Source organism: Myotis myotis, unplaced genomic scaffold (assembly GCF_014108235.1).
Source record: "Myotis myotis isolate mMyoMyo1 unplaced genomic scaffold, mMyoMyo1.p scaffold_m19_p_7, whole genome shotgun sequence".
Taxonomy (NCBI): domain Eukaryota; kingdom Metazoa; phylum Chordata; class Mammalia; order Chiroptera; family Vespertilionidae; genus Myotis; species Myotis myotis.
Genome location: NW_023416379.1, coordinates 40,930,118 through 40,946,890, shown reverse-complemented (window position 1 = coordinate 40,946,890; position 16,773 = coordinate 40,930,118). Strand labels below are relative to the sequence as shown.

General features: G+C 44.7%; 1 protein-coding gene across 2 annotated transcripts in view; it reads right to left on the bottom strand.

Annotated features, from left to right (window-relative positions):
- Positions 1-16,773, bottom strand: part of LOC118660081 (prolyl endopeptidase) — a 110,801-nt gene that overhangs the window by 15,509 nt on the left and 78,519 nt on the right. The window lies entirely within an intron of this gene.

Genomic DNA, 16,773 nt, shown 5'->3' with positions numbered 1-16,773 from the left:
AAAGCTGATAAGGCCTTTTTTGGACAGAAAATCTATAGATAGCCTTCTCTTTGGGTAAACATGGTTTCTTTACCCCAAAATGACATCTAGAATGTGCCCAGCTTAGAAATGTCTTGCTGACCTCACAAGTTACAGTTCAAGGACAGAAGCCTTTACACTTAGTGTTACTTGCAGCCATATTTTATCCAAAGCTTTTTTAGGTAGCAGTCCTATTGTAGAAAGATGCTACAAAATGCTTGGAAATAAAGGGGGGGCGGGGGGCGGCGGCAATGCAGATTTGGAAAAAGGCATCCCAGGCCACAATATGTGCCTACAAGTCTGGCAGGTTTTTGAAACCTGCCAATAGTAGTATAAGAAGCATTTGTTTCTGACTTGGATAAAAATACTAAGAAACCAATAAATCTGCCAGTTTAGGAATCATGGAGAAGAATACTCCGCAGAGTTCAAAATTATCAGAGGAGCACAGTTTTATTTAAAGCTAATGTAGTGGCAATTAGCAGCCTCTGATAAAGTGTAACTCTGTGGGTGGTACAAGTAAATGCGGAGTAAGAGTGATTTGCAGGGGCTGATGAGCTAAAATTGAGGGCCTTCAACTCAGACTGGGGGAGAATTTGAAGCACTCTAACCACAGCATCACGACTTTATCCAGTGACTTTCATCAATGAAATTGATGACCTGTCTAGCATGCTGACCTTCCACAGGCTTAAATCTCTCAGTGTCAAGACCTTTACTTACATCCCACTCATTCAAATATTTGCTCAGTCCATTATTTGCCAGGCACGGCACTAAACACTGGAGACAAAGATGAACTTAAAGTCTACAGCAACAAGCTCGCACTACAAACACCCATCGCCTTAGCTTTACCTTTGCCCTTAGGACTTCAAACTCTTCAAGGAACTCTGGCATCACACCACCCCCCAAGACTCCAATTTGTTCTTTCACCACCTCCTTCCCTTCCTTATTTCTGGGGCATCTTCCCCCCCCCCCCCCCCAAACTCTTACTATGACATTCAGTTCCTTCTACTCTATCTGGCTGTCAGCTTCCCTGGGCTTTCTTGGGCAGCATGGGACCCTTGGCCAGACCTCTAAGTGTTACTAATGCCGAAAAACCTCTAATTCTAACCTAACCCACTGGGTTCCTTCTCCTCTGGGCTGTTGGGCACTCAGGAAACGCCAACTCGCTTCATTGAAAATTGATAATACTTGAACTCATGGGCTTTGAACTTATGCCTTATGTCTCCCCTGTCCCCCAAATGAATTCCTTATGTTTTGCTTCATATGTCTTTTAAAAATGTCTTCCTTATACCTTTTTTTGTTGTTATTCCTCAATCAATTCCAGAGTAGTTGTTTCCAATATTTTCCATTTTCTTCCATTCCCAACACCACTATTTGTATCCCCCTACTCTGTACCTGGCCACCTGCTAGGAGTTCTTACAAAACCTTCTTTCTGCCATCTTCACTCACTGTCTACAACCTCAGAGAAGGATCACTTGGCCTCGATTCCATTCCTTACCAACTCCATCACTACCTAACTCTTCCAATTACCACAACTTCTGTTTTGTATTCTCTTCCTTTCCTTGGCATACAAGCAAACTAAAATTTCTCCTTGCCGGGAGCCGGTCCATCTTTGCTGTTTCAAGGGACCTGGCATATATGGCATACTGTTCTTAAAATGTTTGCTAACCTTCTTGGCACTATGTGTTTTAACCAAGGTCTCCTGAGAAAGGCTGTTTCCCCAGGTAGGGAGTTTTCCCTGAAGTCAGGGAGGGGATAAAACTCCTTAACTAAGTGCCAGGCGGGTAGTTAATCACTTTAACTATAAACAATCACGCTTAAGCTACATAATCTTTACTCCCTGGAATGGAGATAAGAAACGCCTTAACCTTTGTAATAGAGATTGATAGGATTGAATCAACTGGTATAAATACAGATGTAATAAGACAGCAAGACACAGAACTAAGAAGACAGAACCAAGAGAGACAGAACCTACACAGGAACCAGAAGACAGAAGAACTTTGCTGGAGAGAACATGGCAAAAGATCCTGGATTGAACCTGACTACAGAAATTGGCAAGAGAACCTGATTAGAACCTGGTGACTGAACCTGGCTGGAGAACCTAGCGAGGGAACATGGCTACAGAACCTGGCTAGAGAACCTGGAGAACCTAGCAAGAGAACATGGACACAGAACCTGGCTGGAGAACCTAGCGAGGAAACATGGCTACAGAACCTGGCTGGGGAACCTGGAGAACCTAGCAAGAGAACATGGACACAGAACCTGGCTGGAGATCCTAAGCAGAACTTCGCTGGAGATCCAGACCAGAACTTGGCTGGAGATCCTGGCTAGAGATCCTGGCTAGGCTGCTGATCAACTGAACGCTGTCTCTGTGTCATTCCTTCTTCGCCGACTCCATCCACACCTTTGGGGACCCCTGGACCTGCTGGGGTTGGACTCCGGCATCTCCTATCCTATATAACAAAAAGACCCCAAACCTTTTGTATTGCCCTCTCTACCTCTCAAGCTAAATTTCCATCTTCCTCTTCCTTCCTGAACAAACATATCCGCAATAACCTACACCCACAACTCATACTGGGTTACCCTGTTCATCCTTTTGTCCCTACTACTGCTCTTTCAAAGGGCATGAATGAAATGTTTTTGTCCCTCCGTCCCTACCTCTACCCAGTGGTGTATACCCTTTCCCACCTTTTCGTAAGTTTATAGAGACACATCTATGTATAATTATTCACACACAATTATATATGAACTAGAGGCCTGGTGCACGAAATTCATGCGGGGGGGGGGGGGGGTCCCTCAGCCCGGCCTGAACCCTCTCTCAACCTGGGACCCCTCGGGGGATATCCCTCTCACAATCCAGGACTGCTGGTTCCTAACTACTTGCCTGCCTGATCACCCCTAACCACTCTGTCTGCCTGCCTGCCTCATCACCCCTAACTGCCTCTGCCCCTGCCGTGGCGGCTTTGTCCAGAAGGATGTCCGGAAGGTCATTCGGCTGTCCAGTCTATTAGCATATTATGCTTTTATTATTATAGATTATTATATCATTTGTTATTATATGACAACACAGAATCAGGCTAATATTGGGCTACAACTTACTCCTCCCACTCCTCACTTATAAAACATCATGGACTCCTTTCCAGTTTAAAGCACCCAGATTTATCCCATTTAAAAAAAATTGCTGCCTAGTATTTCATTGTATAAATGTACACAAATTTATTCAAACATTTGTTCACTGACAAGACTATTCTTTTTTTGTTATCAACGATGAAATACATCCTTTTAAAATAAATACTATGCACTCATGCTAAGATTTCTGAAGGACATATTCTTTAGACATGAAATTGCTAGATCAAAGTATATGTGCATTTGAAAATTCAATAGATTCTGACAAATACAATGGTGTATCAACTTAAGCTCCTAGTGACAATGATTATCCAAGTGTCCATTTCTCATCAGCAGTGGATGTTAAAATGGATTTTAATTTTTGCTAGTTTAGTAGGCAGTATCACCTCATTATTGCCTTAAGATTCAGTTTTTAAATTAGCAAGCATTTTCATCTATTTATCAGTTATTGTATGTCTTATCCTCAGAGAATAAAGTATGCCTATCCTTTAAATTGTGTTACTGTCCAATTAGTTTATAGAAACTCTTCCTACATTAAAAGTAATAACCTTTTTTCCTGTCATGTTTTGTTTGTATTTCTTTTCAGTCTATAACCTGCCTTTTAACTTTCTTTGTTTGGCCATTTTCTCTAGCTAGTCTTCTCTTTTATGTCTGTAAATCCCCTGCTGCCATGTCTCAGAGCTCCAATCAGCTACTGTGCTATGGACCTTCCTGTCCACATTTGCGGGCCCGTGCGAGGGGCTGTGACCTCCCCCTGGTACGTGCTCCTCTTCCACATTCTTTTATTTCACTCTCTCCTCAGCCACCCAACTGCCAGCTCCCCAAATCATATTTATGCCAAGGGTCCCCAGGCCCTCATTCAGTCATTTCAGTTCTCACAACCAGAGACCACTCCTCTCTCACTGGGCAGACCTGCTCAGAATCCTCTAATTCATTCGCCTCAAACCAGATGATCTCCCTGACTCCTCCTACTTGCTAAAGTGATGGAATAGAACCTCTATTTTTAGTAGCATAAAAAATTATGATGTAATTTATATATATAGACGATCCCTGACTTATGATGATTTTACTTACAGTTTCTTGACTATACGATGGTGCAAAAGTAATACACACTCAGTCGGCACTGTACTTTGAACTCTGCTCTCTTCCCGAGCTGGCTATGTGTGGTATCTACCCTCTTGTATGTGGGGCAGCAGCAGTCAGCCAGCTCCCGGTCCGCCACAATCACAAGGGTCAACAACTGGGACTCGACAGTGTAGTATTAAGTGCATCTTCAACTTTCGATATTTTCAACTTATCAATGGGTTGGTTTATCGGGATGTAACCCCACTGTAAGTCAAAGAGCATCTGTGTATATAATACAGTAGCCATCAGTGCTAGATAGGTAGACAAAATTAGACAATTGCCAAAGCTTAAATCTATGTGTTATTTTTCCATTTGCAATAGCTCACTGCTACCACAATACTCAGGTTCAAGTTAAAAAGCAAAAACACCTTTTTTTCTCTCTCTTACTTGTAACCAAATGAGACAGCTGACATTACACATGCATTCTTCTTGAGTGTCCACTGTAGGCACCGCCCTTTAACTGGATGACGAAGCTTTTACGGGACCCTTAATGGACAGGGAAATAAAGTGCTCACATGGGATCTAACAGGCGCCCACTTGAGTAACAGAAAAAGTGTGTCCATCACACAGGTGCATTACATGGAGCTGGCGGGCCCCATCCTCCCTTCTTGCTGTCAGCAGTGGAGGGAATGGGTGTGCAACAGATCCAGGTCAGCAAGGAGCCCGGGAACCAGTACTAGCAACAGGTCTGCCCCCTCCCCCCGGCATACCTCTCACCCTAAAAGATGATAAATGCCACCAACGTACCCACAGCAGACTGTCTTTGCAAACACCCATGAGATCTCCTAAGAGAGACTATTTTAGCGTGTTTTGATATGAAACTTTCATCAGGAACACCATAAATCTATATATATAAAAGGCTAAGTGACTGACAGTCCGCCCAACCGACAGGCCAGTACATACGATGCACACTGGCAATCCTATATAATAAAAGCCATGCAAATTGTCCCCTTAACCGGGAGTTCGACCACTCGCTATGATGTGTGCTGACCACCAGGGGGCAGCACAAAACATGGCGGGTGCCAGCAGCTGGCAGCAATGGAGGTGCTGCCAGCACCTATGGGCCCCAACGAAAGTGGGACCACAGCGGGATGGTGGAGCAGGTGAGCGGACGGCGCCAGGCCAAGGTGGGTGCAAGTGGGGCCCAACTGCTCTGCCGATCACACCGCAGACGGTGATCAGAGGTGGCAGTGGGGGGCGGGGCTGCCTCCCAGCACCGATCAATCGTCCTGCAGGCGGGATGGTGGAGCAGGTGAGGGGGTGGTGCCAGGCCAAGGCAGGGTGCCAGGCGGGGCTGTGGGGCTGCGAGCTGGGGTCCAATCCTTGCAGGCCACCCCGAGGGACCCTACCCTGTGCAGAAATTTGTGCACTGGGCCTCTAGTTTAAAACATTGACTCGCACATGCATGATACATGTAAATAGTATATTATATATACTATTTTGACATGTAATTTTTTGCAGTAACGTAATTACCGCACGAATCTTTCTCCTAATTAATTCCCTTTCAATGTGCACGAATTCATGCACTGGGCCACTAGTAAAAAATAACCATCACAACAGTGAGTCAAAGAAACAATTCTTTCTAAACATGAGTGAGCCAGCCAAAGGCTGCTTTAACTTTGAATTAAGAAAGCTTCTTTCCTTAAATTTTGTTTTCCTCCGCTTAAAAAAAAATCTTCATTTTGGAGCCTCTCACTGCAGCATAACAACGTCACTCCACATAGAAAACCAAGAACATTAGGCACAACAAGGCATAAGGAGCCGTGGCCTCTGTGCAGGATGGGCTAGTTCCAGCAAGAGGACAGCGACAGGTATTTTCTGAGCAACTGCAAGACTGTATCCCCTGGGAAAGCAAGTTGGTGTGTTATTTCTCAGCCCCGAGAAATTGAGATGACAGTTCCAAACTCTGGAGATTTCAAAAGATTCAGATATGAGGAGTGGTGGTCCTCCAGGACTTCATCCAGCCGGTCATCTCTCTCATTTTTACACATAACAAACATAAAACCACAAGAGTAAGAAACCTGCTAAGGTAACCCTGCAGCTTATGGAAAATTACCACTCAGGTCTCCCAAGTCCAGAATTTCTCTACTGTATCACAAAGCAATTCACTTCAAATTATGACTTCTTTGTAAATATCTTTATTGGGAGTAATTTTGCAAATTTTTGAAACTGTTAAAACCTATTTTATGCCCCCCCCACCCCCCAATGATTAATCACATCTCTAGGGAATGCAGAAAACAAATATTCTCCCGAGAATATTGTATTTTCTTTGCTTTTCTGTTTTGTTACCCTCTTGAAAAGGCGACTCAAGCATATCAAAAGCCATTTTCCAGATAAAGGGGTTATTATTTATTTATTTTCAAGCTAATGGGCCTGCTAGAAAGATGATCCTTCTCCACACAGTAGTCACTGTCACCGTTTTGAAAATAATATTGAAATAATAAAAACCCCACCATATCCTGTCATGCTGTTCTAAAAAAAACTGTGTTTCAATAGTATTTTTAAAAGGCTTAATTGACATAATTCATTTCACAAATGAAACAAAAAATGCCTAAGAGAACCATAAAGAAAGCATCCCCAAATTTCTAAGTAATTAAATTTAAAGGAGCTTCTAATTTTGTACACTTAAAACCATATTCTAATGAGTGACTGCTTAACAGGTAAGAGCTCACAGATCTTTGAGTTCAAATCCTTTAAAGAAATGACTAAGGAAGAGAGAGAGAGAAAAGGTTTGCATGGAAAGTGCATAGCCGAAAATGTCAGAAATGACCCATCCTTATGATCAAGCATGACTTTCCAGAGACATCACCAAACAGACAGGGTTTTACTCTGGAAGAGTGTTTTACTGTGAGACCGCAAGTCACTGAATGCGTGTCCAGCTGACTTAACATCTGAATATGGTTTCCAATAGATGAAATCAAAACATCTGCCTTTAAGGAAAAAAGAGGAGCAAGGAAACATAACAAATCCAGGGAACGTTCCTGTTCTTCAAGAGAATGACATCAATTATGAAAAAAATCAGCTAGTCTCTACCGAAACGATTACTTTTCTTGAGAGGAACACATTTAGTAACGAAATCAATCTTATTAAGACACTCAAAGCTGTGCAAGCATTTAAGCTCCTGAAAACAGTCTTCACCTCCGCATTTGATCCAGTTTATATTTGGGGCTGAGGCAGGTTCAGGACTCGCATAATCACCAGCAACGGGGACCTGCTCCTCCACGCAAGGGGAAGGGAAAGGCAAAGGGCGAGCCCTTCGGAGAGAAGAACGTCTGGTGATAGCAACTCCTGCCTAATTTTAGAGCCTGACAGGTTTACAGGAGAACGTTCATAAAAGGGTGCTGGGCTCCCCCTTTATCTGGGTTGACAGAGGCCGCTTGTGTGGCCCATGCCAGGTGTGGCGAAGACATGTGACAAGGAGCAGGGCTGCTCAGGATTCCTATGGTTAACATGAGCAGGGACTAAGAAGGTCCACCGCCGAAGAACCAAGCAGAAGGCAACCTCGTGCTCCCATTTTTGTAAAACAAGTCGGAGAACTTGTAAAACATTCGGAGAACTTCCTGGGTCTTTGAGCAGGCACTGCAGATTTCTGTATAGTGCTTGGGTTAAAAACATGAGTCTGGCATTAGATAGTTATAATCCTGTCTATTTTATAGGCATTTAATTCCAGAGGGATGGGGAGGAGCTTAAGAGCCACCTTTAGGCCAAAAGGAAAATTTCCATTCTGTTTTGGTTTACCTTTCAAAGGATGGATAAAGATTTAAAAATTACTCACGGGACACCTCAACAACAATAAAGTCAGCCTATTAGAAATCTGTTTTAATTTTTGGTACATTTCTTGATCACTAACTATGTGTAAGTGCCCTACTGAGAGTCTGCAGAAATGCTTCAGCTCTCCAAGGCTCGGCCATCTGTTCTTCTGAATAAAAAAACCTATTCCCAGTCTCAAACTGTGGGGCCAGAAGTGAATCAGAGGGTGGAAGGTTCTGGAACCAAGAAAGAAAGACAGTGGTAGAGGCACAAGTAGATCTTGGACTACTGGCACTTTGATGAGTTTATTTTAGAGGCATTCAAGGGTTTTAAGGTACACAGGCATTCAGGGCTATGATGAATCAATATGACTTGACTGCGGAATATAAAAGCTGTCTTCAGTGCCACTGCTTGGATTTGCGGTCAATGCAAACACTTAATCAGACATTTTCACTAAAGTAAAGCACCTACTATAGGCAGAGGTCCAGAGAAAGCAGCACTGTTTTTGCAACAGGCACTGTCTCTCAGGCGCTTGCAGGATGCATCCATTGTCCGGTAATAAGGCTCACTACAATGGGATTTAAACTGAATGTGGAATGCACGTTTGCTGGTTTTGCTCTTAATGAAAACAGCAGGATAAATCCATCATCGAGGCTATGAGCTCTGCACTGTCTGCATTCAATAAACATTTGCTGAATGAATAAATGAGTTAGCATTGCATGTGAAACGCGCTCTTTCTAACCCAGTTGCCTCAGTTCCTGAGGCTCAACTTCATCTTGGATGCCTCTCACACACCCTCTTCTCCCGCCTGTCTATATGGCAGCCCTACCATCCCACAGGCCTCTTGCTTCCGATCTGGCACCTGTGACCAGATTATCCTCCCTGAGATCTTCCTTTTAATGTAGGCCACTCCCCTATTGAAAACACGCAATACCTCCCCATTCGCTACAGAATGGATCCCACATTTAGACCAGCAATGAGAGCTCTCCACTCTTGGCCTTCAACCTTTGTGAGTCCTTCTCAACCTCCTCTGTCCTCTGCACTGAAATGGCCACTTCACACCTCCAGACTCCCTGCTCCCAATGTTTACAGACTAAAGTATGAGCTCCTCTGCCACACAAAAAAAAAAAAAAAAAAAAAAAAAAAAAATTAATTGGCTTTTAGGCATTCACTTGTTTGACCCCCTCTGCTGCTACCCAATGCATCTCAGGCAGGTTCAACCTCTATGTGGCCATTTCTAGTCGCGAGAAAGGACTTTACAACAGCACAGACAGAGCTCATTTCCTTTGGGGGCCTCTCTAATTGTTGGAAAGTTCTTCCTTCCCTGAAAACGTCAAAATAACTGAAAGCATAGAAAACAAAAATTAGCCAAGGCGCTGGAGACAGAACCCACCGATAGTAAATGCCTATAGAAGCTGTCAACTAAAATTTCCATACATTTAAAAACAAATAGTAAGATACTGCCAGTTGGTTTCTATATTTTTCACAACAGAGTTTTCCTTAGTCCTTATTTCGGTCAAAATACATGTTATTTATTTTACTTGATCTGTTTAAAACAGTTACATAGTTCTCACCAGGTACCAAGCATCATTTAAGGGCTTTATAAATAGCCCCTCATGTTAACATATGAGGTCTGTACCACGAATGCCCCCATTTTTTAGAGGGGATCACTCTGCCTCACAGAAGTAATTAGTCCAAGTCATATATCTCCTAAGTGATGAAGTCAGGATTTGAACCTGGGCCATCTGAAGCCAGACTTCATGCACTTAGTCACCATAAACGAGGGATCAGCAAATCCCCTGGCCCCTCCTCCAGGGGCCCCTTCTCCAGGGATTACCCCCACGCCCCATGTGTCTCCCTTCGAGAGCTGTGCATCTATTTACCTCTGTACCTTGAACTGCACTTGATAAACAGCAGGCCCTTGAAAACAAAAGCTAGATAAATGCATGAATGAATGCTCAAACTAGACCTATGCTTCGTATCAAACAACATAAGGGTATTTTAAATGGCAGTTCGTTATAAAAAATAAATCCATACAAACAGAGCAGCCTAGAGTCTGGCATCAAAATGCCTGTAAGCTGAGTAATAAAATACAAATTAATTCTGGCTGAGAGACTTAAGAGACTACATAAGCATGGATAAGGTTACACATTTCCAACTTATTATTACTGAAAAATATTTAGTATCTGACGTTTTCCTTACACACAGCTGTTAATCTATTTTACACACAGGGGAGCTCTGTGGCTCCTGAATTGTTCAGTTATGGTAATTTACCACACGAGACAGTACCTGCATCATAAAGCCAGACAAGAATACCTGAAATCTATCTCAAATCCTCATTAACTCAAAACTACAGCAGACCGCTTACTTTATTGTATTTGAAAACATAAAATCAATAACCAAAATGTTGAAAAGACAAACCCTGGGCACAGCTTTAAAAATGTGTGGCTGGAAGTTAAGCGATCCTTAAAAGAGGGCATTACAGGGAGCCAGATGCTAGTGAGGCGAAGGGAAGGCAGTGTGCAATCAAGCCATCCAGGCAGGGTGGGGGGACGGGTGAATTGAATAACACAGAGCTGGTACTGAACTGAGGACAGCAATAACAGAAGCCCAGGAACCAGGAAGCTGGCACAACTGTCCAGGTATCATTTGCCGTTTGCACATCCAGGGGAAACAGATGCAGCAAAACACGGTGAGAAGCAAAGGCGCACAGTTTCATTGCAGAAAGATGATCGGAATACTGAAAAGGTGCATTTGGAAGTAAAATTCTCGGGCACAAAGACACTGAGGCCAGTTTCTGTTGGACACTTCTAACGCTGCTGTTACACTCCGAGCCCCTTCTACCTAGAGTCTCCCAGACAACACAAATGCAAATCACCCAAATAAAGCCTTCGGGTGAGTAAGAGGCAAGAAAGAAGCCCATCATAAAAGCCTCTGAGTGGCCTAAACAGTAATCATAAGAAGCCGGCTCATGAGCACCACCTCGCAGGCCACTGCCCCACTGGGAACCCTGAGCCAGGAGCGGACTCACGCTGGCTGGCGAAGGCAGGTGCAAAGAGGTGGCCAATTAGAGGAGATGGAGCCAGAGGCTCGGAGGAGCATCACAAGTAGCTGGTGGGAGGCCACTCGCCAGGGGGCGGAGAAGAGGAAGGCGGAAAAATGGAAGGCAAATCACGAAGTTCACAGATCCTGCTGTGAAGGTCCGAGCACAATTTCTTCTGTGATTTAGGATCCCAACTTGGCTGTGCGAAATGGTTTACATTTGTGCAGTAGAGTAACAGTAGCAAACATCTCATCATGAAACCATATATAGCTTCTTCTCTTTTGATGGCTATGAATCCCCCCCCCCCCGCCCCCCGCATTTACCCCCCAGCACTACCATGATAGAAAGATCTCGGCTATTCATTTTAAAATGCAGAAATAATGTATTTTTAATCACACACACACCCCTTTTTATTATCACCAGTAATCGGGGTGGCATCAAGATAACAAAAAAATCAAAGTCTAAGAAAATGAAAGTTTCAGATGAACCAACGAATGATGGTCCACGGAAGATCTAGGAAAGAATGCTGTGTTGTGCTGATGACGGATGGCATCCGCGAGCGCTCGACAATTATGAAGTGTCAGGATCTGTGTGCAGAAAAGCTGGCTAAAAGCCAGCACACCAAGTACAAAAGCTTTCACTCAGTGAATTTCGCGTAATATCTGTTAGGGTCACCAAAGGAGGTACGCACATGGCCGAAAGGGGTAAAGACTTATGAATTTATTAGGCCATCTGGAAACCAGTTGGGCTGAGCCCCCAAATGGCGGCAGCCTCAGGGCAGGGGAGTCAGACTGTAAAGGACTGTAGGGGGCTTTTCCGGCAGGGGATTCTCTGGGTGGTCCTGATCCTGGGCAAGTGCGGAGGGGAGAGGTACTGGTCTTAGCAAATGGAATGTGGTCTAAGCGAAAGGGCATGTCGGTTGTGAAATGATCTGAAAGGTCAGTTTCCCAGGGAAGGGGGTATTGATTTGATCATTTGATCAGACCGAATAATATCTACTAACCCAGTAACTGACATACAAGGCCCAGGGTTGGAAGGAGACCCCTCACTCCTGACAGCAGCTGGGCTCCCCGGCTTCCTGCAGCCTCCTCGGTCCACTGCTACCTGACGTTCACTGATTGTTCTCAAATGCTCATGGCCCATCCCAACACACAAGCTGTGTCCTGTGACTTCTCTATTCCATGCCATCCTCCTTGAAACCTCTCCCCTGACTCCCATGATGCAATCTCTTAACCCCCACTCCCCCAACTAACTGTTAGTGCCTCCTTGAGACGGTACACACCGTTGTGGTTTTCAAGCCAAGCCCATTGGTTCATCCGCCCCGACCCTGGCAGCCTCAAGATGCTCCCTGACTCCTGACCCTAATTTTCTGAGCTCCTGGTAGATACCAGTGCATCTGGCACAAGCCCTTTTAGGGGGTCCCCATCGTAGAGGGGATCAATTCTCACCCCATCTGGGTGCACATCAGACCCTCTGGGTTTGGACCAGCTCCTTTTCCAGGCTCGTTTCCTGCTGCTGGGTTCCAGTCCTGGTGCTGAGGATTCCTCTGCTTTTGTACCAATCCTCCTCCTCCAACACCCTCCTCCTGGCCGCCCAAAGCTCTTCTCCAGGCAGCCTTGTCCCCAAGAGCAGTCCTAGCCGCTCCTCCTCCTCTCAGTTCCCACAGAACCTGTGATCAACTTTCATATGCCAACCCCCTTGCCCCTGCCATCAAATTGCCAAAAAAGTATGATTATATCCTCATTTCCCCTAGTAAGTGCCACTCCTTTATATTCCCAGCACTGCCAGATCACAAGGTAGTAGCTTAATAAGTGTTTGTGAAATAATTACACCTATTTATTTACTTAAGCAATCTTCTCATTTGAAAGTTCCATGTTATCTGAATTAGGAGTAGTAAGTATAACTATCGTTATCTTAAGCACCATGGAGCACAAGGACCCCAGAACCTCGAAGACTAACAGCATGGGGGGCATTACAAGGAATACAAACAATGAAAAAGGAAAGGAAAATTAAATGCATGAAATAAGCTGCTTTGAAAAACATTAGAAAAACTAAAGGTCTTTAGAAAGTAATAAAAAAATCCAAAGTAATGATCATAAACTTTCATGAAAAATAAGGAATGGGTTAACTGAATTTACATGTTAGTAGAATTACTTTTTTTTTTTACAGGTCAGCTTGTCCAAAAGGTTCTCACACATTTGTGAGCAGGCAGCCTTGCAATAAATATGTGCTGGGAAAATATTTTAAAAAATTACTTTGATGCTCTAAGAGGGAGGGGCAGTAGTATCATTTCCTGCTTTGGTCACAGACTATAACCCAAAATACTCCTAAAGATTAGCTCATGCAAAAAACTCCACAGAAGTATAGATGGTAGTAACACTCATTTTCTGACAATATTTGTTGGTTTTGAATGGGCAGGACCAGTTATCATAGGAAAGAACAGGCAGGTGTCCAACACAGAAATTCTACAGAAAGGAAATGTCCCATGTATTCATAGGTTTTTCGCAATCACAGTAGATAATTTCAGAATGCACCCTCTATCACAGCCTCTCTCACTGAGTACTACATGCATCTACTCTGTGCCCTGGGGACACAGCAGTGGGCAAAACCACTTTCTAAAGAACACAAACCAACGAAAAGATAATGCCAGCTGGTGATGTGTGCAATGGGGAACCAGTAACGTTGGGCGTGGGAGGAGGAGCTGGGAAGGACTGCTATCTTTGCAGCATGGAGAGGGAAGGGGTGCTGATCGGCGCAGTAAAAGGAAGCGAAGGACTTGGGGTGAACATGCTGGGGTGTGGGGAGTGCGTGCTCACTTGCAAAGCAAGGAAGCCCGTCTGCCTGCAGCTGAGTGGATGAGGGAAGGGCAGGGGCCTGACTGTGGGGCACACAGGCATTACTCCAGGCTGGTCACACTACCAGACACACATGATCACAGGGATATACTATTTAGTAAGAAGCCACTTTATCCTATGAAACAATAGCCAGTAGTCACTTCCTTCTGACTGCTGATCTCAGAACTGGCTGCCCTGCCTGCTAATACTGACCCCAGCCAGGAAGTCTGCCGGCTAATGTATTAAGAAGAACATAAATCATTCCCCAAACTGACACCAGCACCAACTCTCAATACAAGGGACTGAAATTCACCATCACCTCAAGGAGAGGGTGGCTGGATCACACACATTTTTCCACCGAGAAAAACGCAGCACAGGAGAGGCACTCTAGCAGAGAGAGCCAGTTTCACCCCCACCACACACACCCCTGCAGTGGCCCCCAGGCCTGGGGCCAGCCCTGTGCTGAGGAGGAGGAGGAGGAGGCCTGGGGCCAGCCCTGTGCTGAGGAGGAGGAGGAGGAGGAGGAGGAGGAGGAGGAGGAGGAGGAAGAGGAGGAGGAGGAGGAGGCGGCGGCAGCGGCCTGGGGCCAGCCCTGTGCTGAGGAGGAGAGGAGTTGCAGAGGATCCCAGCCCTCCAGGGAGGGCTCTACTCCCCAAGGTTGGGAAGGAGAAGGCTGTGTCCTGAGGGGTAAGACAAAAAGACAGGTGGGCAAAGGGGAGAGAAAACCTAAGCAATGACCAGATTTGCATTTGTAGACACCCTCCTGGTGCTATGAACAAGGCAAAGTGAACAGGCAGATGCTGGAATGGACGCGCTCCCCTAAGGGACAGCAGATAAGAAGGGTGCCTGCTTTGGGTACAGCCGTTGCTTTGCAAGTTCACAGCACAAGAAGCAAAGGTTTTGGGCCAGCACTTCTAAATTAAACCTGTGAATATTCTCCTGAATTTGAGTTAGAAGCCACCTGGTGCCAGTAGGGGCATCAATGCCAACCCCAGTAAGAGAGACCTTGAGGTCCAGCAGAAATGAAATGAAAAAAGCAAAAACATAAATACGTAAGTTTTATTTCACTTCTGAGCATACTTTAAATGGAATTTCAAGTATGACCAACATTTAAGACTTAAAGCCCCTTATATTAAAATATAAATGTTATGTATGCATATGTATGTGTATAATATATATGATATAAATGGAAAAGGTAACGAGAATCTCCATTAACATGCAATAAGGAGACTAGAAGTGAACACTAAAACAATACTTACAAATCATTAAAAATGAATCTATGGGTCCGATTGTCTCCCCTCTCATACAGAGGGTATTTTTATTGTTGAACAAGTCCCCTAAGAGCTTACAAAGTACTCACTAGATACATGATAGGGAAACATTCTTTTAGAGATAAGGAATCTTAAGGATTTATTTTAGAGGTGAGAAAACAACCGCAAAGCAAACACACTCCCAGACCAAAACACAACGGAGCTATATAGAGAGCGCAAATAACTTCCCCTGCTGACAAATGTGCGGGATTTGCACAGCTCTGGAGCTCTACCTTTTTGTCTTGGTTCTGTCAATTATTAACGGTGTGACCTTTGTTAAAACACATTGAATGAGTTTTAATTTCCTCTCTGTAAAACGGGAGAGCTCTGCCAGTTGAACACTAATGTGTATGCAATTGGCAGGCTATGACTTTGTCCAGAGCCCCGAACCATATTGGCAGAAAAATACACACCGAGGAAAAAGCAAGAGAGCAGCTATGAAACTAGGGACCTGCCCACCTCCCGGAAGGCTGACGCACGGCACGCTTCCATTCCGCACAGCAGGCGCCCTTGCAGGTAAGTACAGGAGGGCGGCTCGGAGTGGGTTATCCCAGGCAAGAATTCTCCCGCCCGAATGAAACCCCTGAACAGCCATCCAGACCCTGGCTTACCTCGCCTCCTCATCCTGCCAGAGACAACCCCTCGGAGTTCGTCTGGCTTTTAATGCTCAGAACAACACTATACACTCTTGTATCAACACTTCTGCTAACGTCAAGACAAGAGTTTAGGAATGGCACACACTCGTGTTCTAGAGGCAACGCTAAATGTCTGTCTTCGTGGGAGGAGAGCCTTTTCAAAAAGTGCTTCTCTCTCAGGAGCATATGATTTCTGCTGGTCACAATTAAATTTGAAAATTCAACTTTTTTGGAGTCTGTTTTTCCAACCCGGATCCTGAAATTTAGGTACCTGGCCACCAGGTGGCGTTTCAGTTTCTTGGACTCAGGGTCCACAACAAGAAGTTGTAACTGAAGGCCTGTTCTGCCTTGTGTGGCAGATTGTTAGTTGTCCCCCAACATCCATTCCCTCCATTCCCATGATGAAAAGGCCCCAATTTTTAGCTGGGTGCTGTTTTTCTGGCATACATCTCTAAACCTCCTCTTTGCTCTAGGTGTGGCCACGTGTTTCTGCTAAAAATAAAAATGAAATCAGACAAAATACATGTGCCCTTCTCACAAACATCCTTATTAAACAGCTGGCATGCACCTTCCCTGTCCCCCTTCCCTCTTTTCCACAGCTGCCTTCCTGCTGTCTGGGGAGTGGATGTAACATGGCTGGAACCCCAGCAGCCTTCTAGGGCCATGAGGTAGTGCTGGGAGCAGAAGCCATGGTGATGAAGCCACAAGAGAGAAGCAGCTTTGATTCCTCACTCCTTGGACATCAAGTCGGACCCTGACTGATTCACTCTCTGCTTCTTTTATGTGCGAGGGACACAAATGTCTGTCTCCTTTAAAGCCGTGGCTATTCTTACGGCTCACAGCTGAATGTAATCTGAGGAATATACCTTGAGATTTCCGATTCTGTTTTAAAAACAAATATTATTAAATAGCAAAAGATAAGTACCATCAGCACA